The 17,319-nt window shown below is 45.2% G+C and overlaps 1 protein-coding gene across 2 annotated transcripts in view; it reads left to right on the plus strand.

Annotated features, from left to right (window-relative positions):
• Positions 1 to 17,319, plus strand: part of L3MBTL4 (L3MBTL histone methyl-lysine binding protein 4) — a 492,971-nt gene that overhangs the window by 39,642 nt on the left and 436,010 nt on the right. Inside the window, exon 1 of one of the 2 annotated variants that reach the window (XM_004466965.3) lies at positions 11,581 to 11,818. The exons of the other annotated variant lie outside the window; for it this stretch is intronic. The gene's annotated coding sequence lies outside the window, so the exon portion shown is untranslated. Of the gene's footprint in view, positions 1 to 11,580; positions 11,819 to 17,319 lie in introns of those variants that run through there. 2 annotated transcript variants of the gene reach the window in all.

Consider the following 17,319-nt stretch of genomic DNA (forward strand, 5'->3'; position numbering starts at 1 on the left):
CCCACCTGGATAATCCGGGATGATCTCATCTCAAGATCCTTAATTTAATGACATCTGCAAAGTCCCTTTCTCCAAATCTGGTTACATGTACAGGTTCCAGGGGTTAGGATGTGGGCATATCTTTTGGAGGGCCACCACTTAGCCCACTACATTGGCACTGAGAGTAGGTGCTCCATAAATGCTGATTTTCTATGCTGTCCCCCACCTTTTTTGCAAAGTGTATTCATTAAAGGAGAAGGGATGGAGTGAGGAACAGAGGGACCAGGAGATTCATCTTAGGTAAGATGGGCAAGAATTGTGAGAGAGAAGAAAATGTAGATGGATGGGTGGGTGGATGGATGGATGGATGGTAGGTAATAGATAGATGATAGATATATATAGGCAGATAGATGACAGATGGTAATGATAGATACCTGATGAAAGATGATAGAGATAGTTCACACATTCACACATTCGCCTTGATCGATGACATCTTGACTTGAACTTTTTCTCAGCCTCAAAACTGTGAGCTAATAAATTCCATTGGTGAAGCCGACCCATTGTATGGTAAGTAAAACAATAATTTTATACTTTAAGTTTTAAATTTTTCTCTCTTCCTAAAAACTGAACACAGGTCCAGTGACCTTCCGACTACACTAAATTCATCACTTGCAGTGTGCTTAATGGTTTCTACCTTTGTTTCAATGATACTAGATTTATGAGACTTGCATTCTTATCCCTGGCATCAGCATGCTTATTTTTCCATTTTTCATATAGTTTTATAAAGTAAGTGAAAATACAATAAAGTAACTACACAGAAACTACACACACATATACTGTGATTTAAAGAAGTTAATACCACCAAAATACTAAACTGTGAGCTGGCTGCCAGTAAACTGAGCTTGTTGGCCAACTAATTTAGAAAAGTCTGCATTTATCAAATGAGTGGAGATTTAATGGTGTCAGTATCAAATAATAACGTGTAATTGTCTGAAAGAGAAAAATGTAGAAAAGTGAGAACCACTCAGGAGGTACTTATTCAAAGCTAGGCATGGTCACACAGCACCCAGCAGCCTCGCGCCCAGTGGGCAATCCTTCACCACTCACCCAGGCAAGCAAGGTCTGCTTCAAGTGGTCCTTGCTGTGCCTGGTGTGTGTGAACTATCATTATCATCTATCATAATGTCCCTACCATCTGTCTATCATCTATCATCACCATCTATCATCTAACGATCTGTCTAAATATTTGTCATCTATCTGCTATTACCTACCATCTATCGTCTTTCATCTATCATATATCTATCCATCCATCCACCCACCCATCCATCTACATTTTCTTCTCTCTCACAATTCTTGCCCATCTTACCTAAGATGAATCTCCTGGTCCCTCTGTTCCTCACTCCATCCCTTCTCCTTTAATGAATACACTTTGCAAAAAAGGTGGGGGACAGCATAGAAAATCAGCATTTATGGAGCACCTACTCTCAGTGCCAATGTAGTGGGCTAAGTGGTGGCCCTCCAAAAGATATGCCCACATCCTAACCCCTGGAACCTGTACATGTAACCAGATTTGGAGAAAGGGACTTTGCAGATGTCATTAAATTAAGGATCTTGAGATGAGATCATCCCGGATTATCCAGGTGGGCCCTACAAACAATGACAAATGTCTTCATGAGAGACAGAAGAAGGCAAGGACAGGAACACAGAGCAGAAGGCCAGGTGAAGATGGAGGCAGGGAATGGAGAGACGTGGCCATCAGCGCGCTGCGTGAAGACTGAGGGAGACGAGAGCTGTGCTGCCAGAAGCCGAAGCACGCCTGGAGCCTTCAGATGCTGGAAGAGGCGGGGACAGGTTCTCCCCTAGAGCCGGCAGGAGCAGGACGGTCCTGCTGACACCTTGACTGGCGACTTCCGGCCTCCAGAACTTTCTCTCTGTCTGTCTGAATTACATTCCACTTATAAAGGACTCCAGTAATAGGGTTATTAAGATCCATCCTGATTGAGGTGGGCCACACCTTGACTGTAGTAGCCTCATCGAAAGGTTCTACTTACAATGGGTTCACATCCACAGGAGTGGATTAAGTTTGAGGTCATGTTTTTCTGGGGTACCTACAGCTATAAACACCACAATTATGGAAATCCATTATGAAAGATTATGTGTCAAAGGGAAGAGCTGAGTGATTTTATTTCTCTTTATGACAGGTGTTTTAAATGAAAAATTTTTAGCAAACACCAGTGTGCCAGGCTGTGTTCTAGCATATTGCCTCTGTCAGCCCCTTAATCCACGAGGGTGTTCTTGGTGGGTGCTGTCATTATCAGCCTTTCACACCCGAGGGAGCTCGGGCACAGAGGATAAGTGACTCACCTAAGTCACAGAGCTGGATTAAGAGGCAGAGCTGGACGGGAGCCCAGCCACTCTGGCTCCAGAGTTGGATTTGGGGAAAGATGTAGGAGGAAGAAGGATGTGAAAGTGGGGCAGCCACAGGCAGCTGTTTATGTGCGGTGACCAGGGCAGGGCTTCCATTCTGCTTTGACACTTTTGAAGACAACCAATATGCGTGGACTACAAAAGATTAGAAGAATAAAATAAAAGAGACAGCAAACTTGTTTTTAAACACCGACTTTTGTTTCTGCTATGAATTTTGAAGTCATTTCTTAAGAGAGAACAGTAGTTTAGCTTTGTGTGTCTCTTAGAAAAAAATGTTTCTACTTTGAAGGTTTATTATTTTTTAAATACAGTTTACTGTTTAGAAAGGATGGAGTGGCATTTATTTCTTTTTATTGCTGACCTGACATTTAGGCAGAGCTGAAGCAGGTTGTAAATCGAGGCCTGCAATGTAACTCTTTCACATTCTCTGGGATTATCCTCCTTGAAGGCGTATTTTGAACAGCACCTAATCTACTGAATTTAGTGTCTGCTTTGCCGACATTGGGTCTGCTTCCTTGTTTATGGCAGGGATCACCATAATTTGCGGTGAGTGACTTTTTTTTTCTTTCTCTAAACTGTGAGAGCTTGGCGTGTGTGTGGGGGGGGATGCAGGGAGGGGAGAAGAGGGAGTTTGGTGGAGAGCCGGTGCTTGGCTGCTGAGCCTGAAGCTTGTAAGCCTGAGGGACTCCCATCCATGTCAAGGGCACTGAGCAGAGCGAGTGCCTGCTTGCGGTTTTGTGGAAATCAGGATGGCAGGGACCTTACTCCCACTGGGCCTGTTGAGAGGAGGCATAAAGCTGTTGAAAGCCCAAACATTTGGGCCGTGCTTTGGGAAGGTTTGATGAAGGACTGCTCTGCTGAGGTGGTTTCTTTGCTGCCTCTGAGACAAGCGTTCCAATTCCCAGCGTGGATGGGGCTGCAGACACAAGGATGTGGAAACTGGATGGCGTCCCAGAATCTGCAGTCACAGCTTCACCGTGTGGCCTCATTATTTTCCTTGGAGATGCCTTTTTACCCCCAGAACATCGTCAGGGGGAGGGAACTTTGTTTAAGTATTAGCATACAATTTAATGAAATAACCAATTTTATGATTTTTGCATCATTTTCAGTTTTGAATAATGATTTCCTAAAAGGAAAAATGAAAATTAGTGCACATTTAAATGTGCTATGCAACAGTAAAGCACTTAACAAGTATTCATCATCAAGATGATACAGAATTTTAAACTATCTTTCTATTATTTGCCACACATAATTATAGTAGGTTAAATTCTTGAGGGAAATGATATTTTAGAAGAAAGAATTGATTGCTTTTGATTGTTTTAGAGACCATGTTGTTATAAGGGTATCTATGTCCTTTTATTTATATTTTTTTAAGAAAAATGCCACCAAGAGAAATTTAAGTATTATGAATTTGCAAAAAACCTTACAACTGTGCATTGGGTTATAACTAGGGTCATCATATAATTTAATGTAGAAACCAGGGCACTTTGGGTAATGAGAGGAGGTGCTTACTTGATGGGAAACTGTAGGTCAGCAGTTAGAGGTAAATTGGGCTTATCTTTTGCAGATTGGGAGCTTTGATTACCCTTGGTATAATGCTTGCTATTAACTGGATATTAACAAAAGGAAAATATAATAAGGAATTGCACATTTTTATTTAACATGGAGGAGAATTATTGCTGGGTCTGGGATTTGGTTTTACCCTACTTACAAACTAATAAGTTAGCCTGTTACTGCGTCCCAGATGTGTTGGCAGAGGACACAAGACTCCTGGGTCAGAGGTGAAGGGGTTCTAACTCTTGGCCCAGCAAGCAGCAGGAGCACCCGCATATTTGTGTTGGTTTTGCTTGTCCCCGAGCCTCACGGGGGCCACGTGCAGTGGTCTTGACGGTTGTGCCCTGTGTGTGCCTCACAGCCGAGCTGCACACTGAACTGAGGTGTCCTCACAGGCGCGCTCACAGCTTTGGTAGCAAGCAGTAAGTGAGCCTTACTCTTTGCTTGGTGGTGGGGTGGAGTGGGGCAGGAGGAGCGGCGCTCACTCATCTCTCAAGGATGCCAGATGCAGAAGCAGCTCTGAGCAAGGGCCAAAGGCCTGGATGAAAGAATGGGCAGGGCCTGGCAGGATGTAGGGGCACACAAGCCCCAGGCAGCCCAGGCCACCTCTACCCCAACGGTTATCTGTGTCGGCATGTATTGTCTTAGGGGTGCAGGTTATGTTGGTTGCATCAGAGTAGAGGTTGAAGAAACCCTAGTGGGGAGAGGCTCCTGGAATTCAGATGGGCTTCTTTATGTGCTATGGATAAGCTTCTTGAGAAACAGCCTAGGTGGTTTTAAACAATTAAAAAAAAGTTCCTTCTAGCTTACTAAAAACAAACACATGGTTTAGAGAGCAGATGCCTGGGCTTCCTTGTAGGTTGACCCCTATTTTCTTCACTTCAGCTAAGTGACGGAATATTCGTTTGTAGATAAGTCAGGAAAGTGTTGAGAGAGCCCTTCCCTCTTGCCAAGCACCAGTAGTGCTGCGTTACTGATGCAGGGACAAGTCAACCAACACTTGCAGTTTTTTTATGTTGGTCTGACCAAGAAATGAGGTTTTCTTAAGATAAAGGTTTGATAATGTGGCAGCCTGATTACTGTAGAGGTAAGTACCCACCTAAGCCGCACCGGGGCCCTAACAGTCACCCTGATGAGATTCCTTTGGTGCCTCTCCCTGGGCTGAGAATCGACCTTGGGGATCCTGGCTCAGCATAGGACAGATGAGGAAAAGGGAAAAGCTCTTTCAGGTGCAACCTTAATGCCTTTCTGTGGAAACAGGGGCTCCTTACTAAAGTAAATTGTTTTGGGTCATTTGAAGCTGGGCCTTTTCTCTTTGTTTCAGGCTTTATGCCTCAGTCACTGGCAGTGTTTTATTCACCTTTATTCTCTTCTGGCACCTTGGCTATTCCTTGTGACGTCCGAGGGCTTTCTTGGCTGGCTGTAGTTTTGCTTAAAGTAATTATCCTCATCAAAGAGCCCATTATCTGCAATGTGATTTCTCAACTGAAGAAAGCTGCGGCACTGAGTTCACCTAACATGTTGGAGTTTTCTGGACCTGATTCCACCACTGGCCGGATGTCTTCTTGTTACTGCCCTCTCCATTTGATTAAGTAGCCTCATTCCCCCACTGTACTCCTTGGTTTTAGTGAGTGACAAATGTGGGAAATATACTCTGGAATTTATTCTTTTATCATGTATTCTGTCATCATCTGTTAGGTAACAAATATCTGTGAATTTCAAATATCAGTACTAGGAAGAGTTTTTTCTCCTTGTTATAATGAATTGAAAAGATATTATGATAAGCTACTGTTTATTCAAAAACATTAATCTCTATTGTGTCTCATAGGCTTGGTTCCTGTAGTGCTAGTCATGTGTGGCACCAGGGAATTTTCTAGTAGAAAAACTTCTTCAGAACTGATTCATTGAGTACCCACTATATGCCAAGCACCATGGTCTGTTTTGGGGATTTAGAGATTTTAGGGATACAAGACAGTTTTCTCTTCTCAAGGAGAAGGGCTGTGGACAGAGAGTGACACGTGCCACCATGGAGGTGCCCCAGGGTGGGACAGCAAGAGCACAAGAGGCAGGAGCCACAGAGAACTCAAGGGTGCTACTTGGAGGAGGTGGCCTCTGAGCCGAGCCCTGAGGGTTGGGTGGAAATCCTCTAGGCACGGGGGAGCTGGAGGTTGGTGAAGGTGGGGAGGCCCGAGGGCATGTGTGCATCGTGGGGAGCATCCCCAGTTCAGGAAGGCTGGAAATTAGGGCTCTGGGGCGCAGACCTGGAGGGCTTTGGTTGCAGAATAGAGAATGAATTGGAGGAAGCCACAAAGGGAAGCAGGGAGATAAGGTAGGTGCCTGTAGGAGTAATTCAGGGTAGACATTATAAAGTGCTGATTGTAGCCCTGTTGCAATGTGTATATAGAGGAGGGGGAAGAATTAACAGACATGAAGGGAGGAAGAATCAGCACGGCGTACGAGGAGTACAGGATAGCAGTAAATAAAAATGATCCCTGATTTTTGACTTGGGCACCTAGTGTATGCCTTTATTCATTCAAGCATATTTGATTGGCACCCATTACTTACCAAAAACCGTTCTAGATTTTGGGGAAACAAACAGGCAAAACAGACAAAACCCTCTGCCCTCATAGAGCCTACATTTTACTTATGCGTAGGCTGAACCATAGACAAGCTAAATAAGCAAAGTATACTGATGTGTTAGATGCCAGTGAGTTAAGGAGAGGAAAATAAAGCAGGGCAGGAAGGCATGAATGGTGGCGTGTGGACTGGTTTGAAATGTTAGCTAGTGGGGCCAGTGGAGGCCACAAAGAGGGGCTGGAACCTTTTGTGGGAGAAGAGATTTTGGGACAGAAGCGATGAGTTTAGTTTGGCCGTCTTGAGTTGGAGGAGTCTGAAGTTCATCCCGGTTAGGAGCAGAGGTGAGGCTCAGGGTACCTGCAGATGGCCATCCCAGCCCCGGGAGGGGTGAGGGAACCCAGAGCCGATGTGCAGACTAAGAGAGGAGTCAGGAGGCTCTAGCACCAGGCAAGCTAATGACAAGGAAAGAAGAATCTACGAAGGAGTTACAAGAGAACAGGGAGCGAGATGGGCAACCAGGCGAGAGCAGCGCAATGTCATGAAGGCAGAGATGAGGCAGTATAAACAAAGTGGAATGGTCAACCACAGGAGATTTCCCTGAAAGGACAAAAAGATAAAAACCTTAAAATCATCCTTTATCGAGGCTTTGGCAACTGTTGTCCGTGGCTCCTTGCCGGCTACCCAGACATGGTGGCAGCCATTTCATCATCACAGTCTGTGAGCTAGGCGTTAGGGTGGGCTTGGCTGATGGATTCTGTGCACCGTGGGGCACCAGATGCGTGCACTCGGTGATGCCCAGCTGGTGGCTGGTCATGTCAGGAAGGTCCAAGAAGGCTAGGTGCCTTGGCAGAGATGGCTCCCCTGGGCTGCGCTCCCTCTCCGTGGTCTCCCCTGGGCTGCGCTCCCTCTCCGTGGTCTCCCCTGGACTGCGCTCCCTCTCCGTGGTCTCCCCTGGGCTGCGCTCCCTCTCCGTGGTCTCCCCTGGGCTGCGCTCCCTCTCCGAGGTCTCCCCTGGGCTGCGCTCCCTCTCCGTGGTCTCACCTGGGCTGCGCTCCCTCTCCGTGGTCTCCCCTGGGCTGCGCTCCCTCTCCGTGATTTCACCTGGGCTGCGCTCCCTCTCCGTGGTCTCACCTGGGCTGCGCTCCCTCTCCGTGGTCTCCCCTGGGCTGCGCTCCCTCTCCGTGGTCTTCCCTGGGCTGGGCTCCCTCTCCGTGGTCTCGGGGCCTCTGCGCATGGCCCTTGGTCGGGACAGTTGGCTACCTTGCATGGTGTGCCAGGCTTCAAGAGCGAGGGTCCCAGGAGACCCAGCAGAAGCAGCCAGGCCTCCCGACGCGTACTTGAGTTTCTGCTGTTTTCTACTGATTAAAAGCAAATCTTGGCCAGCTCAGTTTCAAGGGGCAGGAATTGTGCAGCTGGGAAGGCCTGGAAGGCCTGGTTGGTAGAGGACGGTTTTTGGAGACTGATTTCCACAAGACCTCGGCAAGAGCAAAGGCAGTGGGGTGTTAAGAGCAGAAGCCAGGTCGCGCGAGAGAGTGGGGCGTGCGGTGTGGACCGCCCTTTCTGGACAACACCCAGCTGCGCAGTGAAGGAGAGCAGGCAGAAGCTAGAGGGAACGTGGGTCAAGGGGTTTGTTTATTTTATTGGTTTGAAAGTGATTTAGACATGGTTTTTATGCCAAAAAGAAGAAAGAAACTAAAAATACGAAAGAGGGGGTGTTTTAGTTTGCTAAAGGCTGCCAATTAAAAATACCAGCAATGTGCTGGCTTTTACGATGGGAATGTGTTAGGTTAAAAGGTTGTAGTTCTGAAGCCGTGAAAGTGTCCAAATCAAGGCATCATCAAGGGGTGCTGCCTCATCAAGTGGGGGCTGTGGGCGACCAGGCACACGGCCAGGCAAATGCCCACCTGCTCGTCTCTGCTGTCCTCTGGGCCTCCTCGCTCCAGCTTTGAGCTACTCCGTGGGCCTAGCCTCCTGGGGACTCCTTTCCCTGCTGATTCCAGCCTCCAGCCTCCAGGACCTCTCCTTTCTCAGAAACTTTTTTCCTGCGTCTGTGGCTTTCCATCCTCAGTTTATAAAGGACTCCAGTGAGAGGATTAAGATCCACCCTGGGTCCTGCAGTCTCATCAAAGACCCTTAACTGAAGCCATCTCATTAAGAGTGATCTAATAGAAAATCCCTTAACAGAATCTAACCCAAAGGTCCCACATACATTAAGTTTACATGCACAGGAATGGGTTAGCTTAAGAACATAATTTTCTGGGGTCCACAAAAAACTCAAACCAGCACAGGGGGAGCTGAGGGCCGGAGGTCTGTAGCATCATATTTCTTTTCATTTGTTTTTTGAAGGGAATACTTTTTTTCCTTTTAGGATCATTCCAGTTGTTCCTTAAATAGGTGTTCTGGGAATCTCTTGCATGTAACAAATCTCAGCAAAATTTACTGGCTTAAAACAACCACAGTAATTCACTTTGCTGACAAATCTGTCTAAGCGAAGCTTGGCAGGGGGACTCGCCTCCGTTCTCCATGGTGTGCGTTGCGGAGACTAGTCTGAGGCCTCGAGTGCCTGCTCCCGAGACGGCGCTCTCCCCTGAGCGGCAGCTGGGGGCTGGTCGGCCAGGCGGAGGGCTGGGGCCTCCGCCTATGGAGCGGCCTCTCCGTGTCACCTGGATGCCTTCGGGGCGTGGTGGCTGGATCCGGAGGGCTAGCCGGTCCAAGCCATCCCGCCTCTGATAACGCTATCTTGGAAGGCACATCCTGTCACTTCTGTACAGGCTTAGGGGGAGGGGACACAGACTCCATTTCTTGCAGGGGTCGTAACAAGGTTTTAGGAGGACCCATGGGATGGAAGCTGTGGTTGCGGCCAATTTTGGAGGACGAAGTGGCACAGCAGGTGTTTTGGTGAAATTTCGGGGCCTCCTCTGGCAGGCAGGGCCATCCATCCTGAGGTTTGTGAAGTGCATCCTGCTTGCAATTTCTGGGTCCCCTTTTAAGACCGGGCCGCCCTAGGAATGAGCATCCCACGTTCCGGTGAGGCGGCCTCTCTGCAGGGTTTGAATCACGAGGCGACCAGCTTTTCACCTACGCTGTCAGGACTCATCCTTGATCTTGTACTGAATACTCTGATGGCTTATGTTCTGGTTAGTTAGCCAAGAGTAGTAGTGTAAGCCAGGGGTTGGCAAACTATGGCCTCCTGGTCAAAACCAGCCCGCGCACTGCCTGTTTTTGTAAATATTTTTACTGGAAGACAGCCATGTCCGTATGGCCAAGTATTGTTCATGACTACTTTTGTGCGGCAACAGCAGGGCTGAGTAGTCGCAACAAGGACTTCGCTTGACAGAGCGTCCATTTCTTGACAAAGCCTAAATGTTTACTGTTTGGCCTTTTAAAGGAAAGGGTCTGCTGAGCCAGTGTAAGTTAGGTGAACAGGAAGGTGTGCTCTCTTCAGGTGTCGGGGTCTTGCTGGTGTGTGCACAGGAAGTGAAGGGTGATAATTGTCTCCATGCTAATGACATGTTAATGAAGGGGGCCTGGGCCTACAGGCCACAGAAGACCCGAGCATCTTAATAGTGGGTTTGGGGGAAGGCAGTGCTTCCACCCAGACACGACAAACACACAAACACCACTCACTCAGTAAGGGCAGGGGTGGGGGAACTGGCCGGTGGGCCTGTGGGGGCCTGGCCTAGGACGGGGGAGCCACCGTCCACTTCCTTCTGCTCTCCCTTGCTTTCTTCTCCCCTCCCCTCCCTCCTCCTTCCTTCTCTTCCTCCTTTGCCCCCTCCTCTCTCTGTAGCACAGACCCCATCCGTCACTCGCAGACTTAACCCAGGTGCTTTCGTCTTTCTTGTGCTCCGGAGGTGTCTGAGACCCACCGTCCGTGTCCTGCTCCCACTGGTTCCCTCCGGCCTCCGGAGCGCGTCATGCTGAGCTGCATCCCAGGCTGGAGGTGAGCCTGTCGCCTGGGAGACCCCAGGCACAGCTGCCCATGGCCTCCGGGGCCCCTGGAGCAGCCACAGCACTTTTCCCGTGCTGGAGGGAAACCAGACTGTTGAGCTCGCTGAGAGACAGTTTGTCACTTTCCGATTGTAGTTTCAGCTGCTTGCGGTTTTTCCTTTACGTGCGAACAGGAGAAGCTGCATTCTGCGAAGCGGCAGCGCCCTGTGTGATCGTGCCCAGCCTCTCCCGCCTGCCGGCTATTGGCTGCACGAGGAAACCTCAGCTGATCCCTTCCCTTGCCTTGTAGCCACTATGAGCCAAGGCTCTTCTTTCTGTGTAACATGTTGTTCTGCTTTCCGTCCTCCGTCCACATGTCTCTGCTTGCTTCATAGCTGCCTACTTCCTACACTTATCTATACAAATAAGTGTCAAAGGCTTCTTCACTCTCAGGCATGAAGAGCAACATGAAGTAGATCGTTAGCGTACATGGGTAGATGAGAGAATTTAGAAGGTGGAAGGGGAGGTAACCCCTGTTTGCTTTCGATGAAGGCAGGCCTCCGGGCTTGACGTGTGCGTTCCATTCCTTCACGCGGCTTTCCTGGGAGCTCCAGGGACACTTTGCTGATGTGGCCTCCTGGGGCCACTCAGAGCCGAAGTTTTTCTTCCAGCCAGATCTTTCTTCCACATTTCTGCCAGGGCTTGGTTTTGAATTCCAGTTTTGCCACTGTGTGACTAACTCTGTACTCTGTAAAGCCTCCATTTCTTTGTAGAATGGGAATGATGCTAGCATCCATTCCGTGGGTTTGTTGGTAAGAATCAAATGAGGTAATGTGCCTGTGGTTTTTGAGGAAAGCTCTTTAAATAGCAGTCCTCTGTGAGCAGTAGGCTATTTCTGATGTGCCTTCCTGAGGAGGCGTGGAATCTGGAAATGGCCGGGCCTTCTGGCAGCAGCGCTGCCCTCAGAGCGCTTTATCTAAGAGCACGGTCAGGTGGCCTCGGATGAACACGCACCAGTTGCTGCAGCTCCTTGGTGGAGGGTGATAAGGGAGAGCCAGCGCGTGTCCTGGAAGGCGCAGCGTGTGGGTTTAGTGCAGCAGGGAGGGTTGGTGTGGGAAGCCGGCCTGGGAAGGAGAGCCCTGGGAGTAGCACCGCCAGTGCTGGGGGCCTCAGCTTAGACCTGGTGGGAAGCCTGTTCTCAGCAGGAGGCTGCTTGGCTTCCAGGAAGGGCCAATTTGCCAAGACGCTTAGCCGACGGTGCGATAGTTTGGTATGAACTGAGCTAAATCGGCCTTGGCAGCAGGGGCAGCTGTGATCCTGTTTTCTTGGCCTCTCCCATGATTCTCTCAAGGTAAGTTTTGGAAATTAGAATACTGTGTTCTCCATTTTGTAAGAGATGGAAGAATGTTCTGGGTACATTTATTGGGAACAAGCATAGTGTTCTGACTACTCAGAAGAAATGGAGTTTTAGGCCATCAGTAGGACCTTTCCAGAAAGAGTTAACTCCAGAGACGTTTGGGGCTCTGAATTTTCCAGGCTCTCTGGTGAATCTTCCCTCGTGGTTTTGCCTTCTGGAGCCTCTGCTGGGGGCTCGGTCATCCCCCTCGTTTGGGAGTTCATTTATCCCTACCACTGCCACTCAATGCAGGTTCTTCTCTTGGTAATGAAGATATATCTGTTCCACCGAGAGTGGTTTATATGGCTGGAATAAAATAAGATTTTCCTGTGGTTGAAGGCATGCAATAAATCCATGTATTTCCTTTAAAACCAATATTTTACATGCTTTTAGCAAAAGGCAGGCTGACTATGAAGGCAAACCTAGCATTTAATGACTTCCCAGTCTCTTTGGGCTCAGCACAAACATCTATACTCAGCAGAATATTAGTCACAACATTGCCAATTCAATTCGAATCTTTCTGTGACTATTCTGTTTGGGGACGAGTGAAATGAAACACCCATTTAAAGTTGTCTTCATGGCTTTGCTTTCAACATTATTAAAGATATTCAAAACCAATGAATATCAATTATATTGCATCATGAACTTACTAGCTCTACTTTCTGTGCAGAAAGACTCATAAATCTTCCCCAGTCTCTATACCTTTCTTTTCTTTTTTTCTGATAGAGCATTCCTAGATAATGTCATTATTTGAAACATTAACTTTTCTATCTTAAGAATTCAGTGCTGCTGTAGCATTTTCAGAGGTTAGACGATGACCTTAAAATAGTAACCTATGATGAGACCTTTCTCTAGACGTAGTAACAACCACTCGCCCTCTGATGTGAGAGCATTTATTTGTGCCACCTCCATGGCCACATTTTGGGGGTTCAGTATATTTCAAAGTTGTATAATGAAGAATGTGCTAATCATCTGCAGAGAGGAAATTTCGTGTTAATACTTTGTTGAAAAATACACATTAAATTATGTAGTCTGTTCTATATGGAGAAGTTATTCAGGTTAAATTAAGTTTATGAAGTTTATTTATCATTACTAAGTTTGTATTTATGCACTCAGGAAAGGAAAAGACTAGAATTAAAAGGTTAGCAGTTATTTTCCTCATCTGACCTATGCAAAGCTATCAAAAGTAGTACAGTGATCTGCTCTCCTGACACAGTGTTTGCTGGGCCTTTGGAGAGTGCATTTAGCCTTGACTGGGACTTTTCAGTGCTTATCTATTGGCAGTCCTTTCTTTATGTAATACAGGAGTGTAACCTAAATTGAGTCAATGCAGCCTAGGTAATTATTATTAAAAATGTGGGTGACTTAGGGTAAAATCGGATGTCTCTTGAAGAGCTAGTGATAATTTTAAGATCCTTCTATTTGCAAACACAGCGGTGTTTCAAGTTGCTTTTTAGAAGCTGGCATGTTTACAGAAGGCAGAAGGGGCCAAGGAGCCAATTTGTATGAGAAGGTAGCGGCCTGGATTTTGTTCTTTCCTTGATTTTGCAAGCATTTCCTGCTCTGTGGTGTTGCTTTCTTTATCTGAAGTGTTGGAGTGGATGGGTAACGCTGTCATCATAGCTGCTTTTTGTAAGAGATATCTGAAAAATTTCCTTTGTGTAGATGGCTACAATGTCTGTTTTCACACAGGAAGGTGACAGTAGAAGAAACACTCTTTTTCTGAGATGGAAGCAGATAGAATAATTTAGAGCCAGTCTAAATTAGCCTAAATCATAAATGTGCATTTATGATTAACCCTTTTCTTTCTTTTTTACTTCATAACATATATCTTTATTTCACAAAGCTAGAAGAAAAATGCAGATTCTTAGACACCCTGAAGGACAGTATATTTCTTCTCTCTCTCTGTCATTTTCATTCTGTCTCTCTTTTTGTTTTCCTTGTAGAAAGCATGCTTGTACATTCTGTGTTTGTACATTTTGTGATCTTTTAAAACATTTTGTCTGGCAGGCAGCATTTCCGTTCCATAAGATATATCCATATATACTTTATATCATGATGTGATCATTTCAGAATTTGATAGGTATTTTTGATGATTATGTGATGATGATTTTAATTACATTGATTGCTAGTATAAATATACAACGCAAGTTTAAAAAGGCATATAAATTTAGTAACAGTGGCATGAACATTTTATTTGATTTGAAAAGTTATATTGTAGCCATGATTTTTCTTACCATAATATATTCCAAAAGAAAAACCAAACCCAAAATACTTGTCCTCACACTGCTTTTGAAATGTGTCTTAAAGTTTGTTTACAAATGAAAGCCATTGACATGAATTTCTTAGATGTTCAAGAACATCTTTGATTATGATTATGAAGTTATTAGGTGTTAAATAGAAAGCATAAATAATAGGTGTAAATTTTGCAATAGTTATAATTAATTGTATTAATTTAAAATATGACCAGCTAGCCACAGAGATATATTCTTTTGATTACATTTGAGAAGGAAGTATGTTAAATGCAAATTTATGGGTTAATCAGATTTTTTAAAAGTCTAGTAGTTTATTTAATCATGAAAAATCTGGTCAAAAAGAGGAAGTTCCCAATGATGCTTATTTCACTTAGGAAGTAATACAGAAGATTTTAGGCTTGAACTATGAATTCTCTGCTAAAAATAAAGAATTAGTTAGTATATATATATTTTCTTTTAAACTTTTTATTGTAGTAACATATATACAACACAAAATTTCCCGTTTAACCGCTTTCACACGTACAAATCAGTGGTATTAATTACACTGACAATATTGTGCTATCATCATTAATATTTGTTACCCACTTTTTTCACCTTAAAGTATTTGCCTTTAAGATGACACCCAGCATGGTGAGGACACTCAGCACGGTGTCTTCAAGGTTCATCCACGTCAGAGCAGGTGTCAGAATTCCATTTCTTTTTATGACTGGATAATACTCCATTGTGTGCATGTAGCACATTTTATTTATCTTTTCAACTTGTTGGTTCCTAAGAAAGTTGAAAAAAGAATTACCATATTACTTGGCAGTCCTATTTGGTGTATACCTCTAAAGAATTGAAAGCAGGGACTTGCATGAGTATTTGTACATCCGTGTTTGTAGTAGTGTTATTCACAGTAGCCAAAAGGTGGAAGCAACTCAAGTGTCCATCAACCTATTCAGTACACTTTAAGATAAGTTGTTCTTAAACTTTTTGGACTCAGGACTCTGTTATACTCTTAAAATGACTGAGGACACTAAAGATGCTTTTAATATTCTGTAAGTTTATATATCAGTATTTATTGCATTAGAAATGAAAACTGAAAATAGTTAAGATATTTAATTTATTAAATTAACCCACTAGTTATTAAAATAAATATTATCTTCTAATGAAAATAACTGTATTTTCTAAAACAAAAATATTTAGTGACAAGAGTGCCGTTGTTTTACATGTTTTCAAATCTCTTTAATGCCTGGTTTAAGACAATTTAACTCTCATACCTGTTGCAATATGTTGTACTGGTTGATGCATAGGAAGAAACTCCAGCCTGCATAGATAATGAGGGCAGAAAAGGAAGGATCTCAAGAGCCCCCTGAAAGTGTCATGGAGACCCCCAGGTGCCCTTGGACCACACTTTGAGAACCACTGTGTGCAGAAGTTGCTTGTAAGGTTTTAAAGACCCTCCTTCCCCCCTTTTTTTCTGTCATCAAATATTAGAAATTGAGGGAGTATTGTGATAATGAGAGGTCATCTAAACTTCTTGGAGTTGATTAGCAGTTATGTGGAAAATATCCAACAGTTTTGAGCTGCAGTGTATAATTTAAATAGTGCATTTGAAAAAAGGCTCCCATACGAAATCCACTGACTCTTAACTGCCACAATTTACCAGCTGAGAAAACAGACTGGATATATTTGGTGTTATTTCTTTTATTTATTATTCTATTGTAGATGAAATGCCTGTGTTTAGCATTTAACTGTGTCCCTAGTATTTGTTATTGACCATTATCTCTGTAAAATTTCATAGAAAACAACCTCTTGATTTTCATAGGAATCTTAGGGAGAGTTTCAGAAGAGAGATTATTGCCTGTAGTTCACAGCAGATGAGGCTTTAGTTGGCCATCAGAGTGATGGGACTTGCTCAGTTTTCCAGAAAGAAATCATGCACACACTTCTGCCTCCCCCCCCCAAAAAAAGCCCCTTAACATTTCTAATCAAAGGTAATATTTGTTTCCACATTTTTGAACATGGCTTTCCATCTTTCATTACTTTCTAATACTGTGTGCACCAGGTGGTCAGTAAACATGGGCTCATAGGTTGATGCTGAGATGTTCCAGGCCACACAAGTACACAATTTCAAGAAACAGAGACTTGGGTTCAAATCCTGACTGCATCATTTATTGGTGTTGCTGTTTGGGGCAAGATATTTAATTTCTCTGGGCCTCATTAAAAGTACCAATGGTACTTCATAGGGATGTTGTAAAGTCTGTAGGTTATGTTAGCGAAGTTTAGGCCAGCTGTGGGGAGGTGCTTGGCATCTCCCACCAGAACCACATGGCTGGCAGTGGGGAAGGAACTGTTTCCCAACAGAGGGGGCAATGCTAGCAGAAGGCGAGAGGGCTACTGCGCAGGCACAACACTAACTGGAGAAGGGTACACCGGCAGTCCCAGACAGACCTGGACACTTGATAGGCTTGCAGTCATACAGCTGTTTTCCATGGCTTCGGCTCCTGCTTTGCCCAAAACAGAGACCCACTACAGGCAGTAGAAGGAAGGGAAAACAATTGGAAAGATCCTGAGGCTGTTGACAGAATTCATGGTCTAAGAGATAGAACCAGGGATGGCACACAATTGGGAACTCTGTTTCTACTTCTCTTGTCTCCTTCACTCTCCCCTTTTTCACTGCAGTCTGGTTTTCTTAATTTCTGCGTGATGAAAATTTGTTCTGCCAATTCTCAAGTCTGACGTTACACTCCAGCTACCCAGAGAAAGACTGATCGGTGTTAGTTCCTGTTACAGAATTCTTGAGAAGGGCTCTGATCTGTCCTTTTGGGTCTGGAAGTCACCCAGACCCACCATAGACATCGCCCCCACTGGGGCTAAGACCTTGTGCTCCGCTTGGGGCAATGCCTGCAGCAGGAGTGGGGGGCAGTGGGCAGTTAGGGAAAAATGGATGCCGCGGAGAGCGTTTGGTAGACTGTAACTACTATTTGTACAGGAAAGAGCAGGATTTCGGGTGATAAGATGTACGGTTGAGTGCGGGCTGTGCCGCTTTGGGCTGCAGCAGCCCTGAGCAGTTCTGTTGACGGTGTGAATCGCAGGGTCCTCATCAGTATAGTGTGCTTTACAATGTGGGCTGTTGCACCTGCTATTATTATTCCGGGTATTATTATTATCAGCAGTATTACCTGTTTTATCTGCCCAGTGCTGTTCTTGAAAGCATCA

The sequence above is a fragment of the Dasypus novemcinctus genome, chromosome 16 (assembly GCF_030445035.2).
Source record: "Dasypus novemcinctus isolate mDasNov1 chromosome 16, mDasNov1.1.hap2, whole genome shotgun sequence".
Classification (NCBI taxonomy): domain Eukaryota; kingdom Metazoa; phylum Chordata; class Mammalia; order Cingulata; family Dasypodidae; genus Dasypus; species Dasypus novemcinctus.